This window comes from Galeopterus variegatus, unplaced genomic scaffold (genome assembly GCF_000696425.1).
Source record: "Galeopterus variegatus unplaced genomic scaffold, G_variegatus-3.0.2 Scaffold9679, whole genome shotgun sequence".
In the NCBI taxonomy this organism is placed as follows: domain Eukaryota; kingdom Metazoa; phylum Chordata; class Mammalia; order Dermoptera; family Cynocephalidae; genus Galeopterus; species Galeopterus variegatus.
Window position 1 is genome coordinate 39,304 of NW_007735790.1, and position 2,493 is coordinate 41,796.

Here is a 2,493-nt window from a genome sequence, read left to right on the forward strand (position 1 = left end):
GGAAAAGCCTTAGTTTGGTGGGGTTATAATTCCTTTTCACATGTGAGGAACAGAGGAAGTAGGTAGCTTGTTCAACATCATATAGCTAAGTGTCTGCTTGACTCCAAAGTCCAGATTCTTTCACTTAGCTATAAGGACAATGTAAGGGTTGATGGATTTTTTTGTGTTTCAGGTAGCAAACAATTGTATATTGTAGGCAGATCATCAAAAAGTTGAGAATTCATAAACTTTTCAATGGGGTTTATGGGGAAAATAGACAGCAAAAGGAAATCAGGGATGTTTTAGATTCAGAGATATATGTTAGCTATACACCTGTCATCTCCTGAGACTTTGAAGTTGTTGGATTCAGAAAAGGAAGCCCAGATAGAGTAGGAACAGTTACTATCATCCCCATTTTTCCTCTGGAAAAGCAGGCTTGGCAAGATTGTCACTTGCCCAAGGTCAGACATCTAGTAAACCAACAGAGTAGATCTGTGTCACTGGGTGCCCATGGTCTTAATCACCATACTAACAAGAGCTTTGAAGGGTAGAAGGAAGTGGTCTGATGATATATTGGATGGAAAGTTATTCAAAGTTTTGAAACTAGCGAAAGAAAAAAGTACCAAACTTTGCCTAAAACTTTCTGTGATCTTGTTCTTCGGCAGGATGTTTTTCCTAGATGAATTGTCTTTGGGTACCCCATTAGACTATAAAATCTGGAAATCATATTAGAGTTTTCTTCCATTGAGTCATTGAACCTTAATATCATCTGACAAATCACTTGGATAATATGAACATCAATGAAATCACATATTGAAGAAAAATTTGCCTATAATTATATTATCCTAAAATATAAAGGTGTCTTCTGTTGTCCATGCTCTACTCTATCCAGTCCATGTTTTTATGCTTATGTAATGTCCACATTGGTGTCATGCCTGGGAGTCATTAAAGGGCTGGCTTTTTTCACCTAGCCCCTTAGTATAAAGATTGCCCCATGCTGCTATGTAGCCTTTATATTTGTCATTTTTGATAACTATACTATTTCATTGAGCATTTATGCCATAACTTATATAGTCACCTATTTGGGGGGCATTTCATTTGTTTGCAATTCTTCAATATTATAAATCATAGCATTATGATTGCTTTTTCATATGAAATCTTTTCTCTTATGAGGTCATTTCTTTAAGATAAATCCCCAGAAATGAAATGTTTTTTAGTTTAATAATATAAAACTTTAATTTAGAAAACCAAGATGTGCTCTGGGTATGCAAATAAATAGATTATTCCCCTTTTGCTATGTATAAGAAAAAGGGTATTTACATTACCTAAATTGAAGCAAGTTATAAGAAATTTATTGTATCAGAAACTAGCCTTGGACCTCTTTGTATTCTTTTTGAAACGGAGAGCTTAAGCTACTCATTTTTGTTTTGTTTTTGCTTTGGTTAGAGGCCTGCAGAATTCAGTCAGATGGATTCTCACACCCATTTGCAGGTGACTGCCTCTGGTCCTGATCCTCATCCTGTTTGCTCAGCAAGAGAGCCTGGTGATTTTTATTTGGTGATGTACAAGTCCTGAGATTTGGAGAATCAGTAGCCCACCTCTAAACTGCCATGCTTTCTGTTTTTGAAAAAGCTACTTTAATTTCTTGTGATGTCTGGTTAACAAAGATCTTTTTCCATTTTGTTTCAGGGATAGTTGGATTTTTTTCCCCTGTTTCTGGTTTATTACAAAAATCTACAGTGTGGTGAAAGTGGATTAAAGAATTTCCCCAAAGGCTTCAAAGTCATCACCCTTGCTTTTGAATATCTATATATCTATATGAACATCTATAGAGATATATATGTATGTTCCTAATTACATAAATTTTACTTATATATAAGTGTAAAATCTCATTGTTAGCCTCTGTTTGTAAGACACAAAATATAGGTTGTACGGAAGAAAATGGGTTAGAAAATGGATTTATTCTAAGTCATATTTTCCTGAAGAGATAACATAAAAAGATTTAATTCAAGCAATTAGAACAAGGGAGGCACATTTAAAAAAAAATTAAAGTTGAGTACACTGGTTTTTCAGAAGAAAAATTTGTTTCCTTTTCCTTTTCCTTCCTCATATTGTTCAGAGCATCTAATTACTCCATCGGAACCGTTGTCAAATAACTCTTACATAAAATGTGCATTTTTCTAACTGCAGTTAATTATATAAACTATATTATGCCTCTGTATCTGGGGGATCATTTAAAAAATGTACATTGGTTTAGAATATAAAGGTTGTGAAATACCAGATACTGCTGTCTTATTCCTCAATTAAGTCTGCATATTTCTTTTTTTCTTTCTTTCTTTTTTTTTTTTTAAAAGATGACCGGTAAGGGGATCTTAACCCTTGACTTGGTGTTGTCAGCACCACGTTCAGCCAGTGAGTGAACCGGCCATCCCTATATGGGATCCGAACCCGTGGCCTTGGTGTTATCAGCACCGCACTCTCCCAAGTGAGCCACGGGCCGGCCCAAGTCTGCAT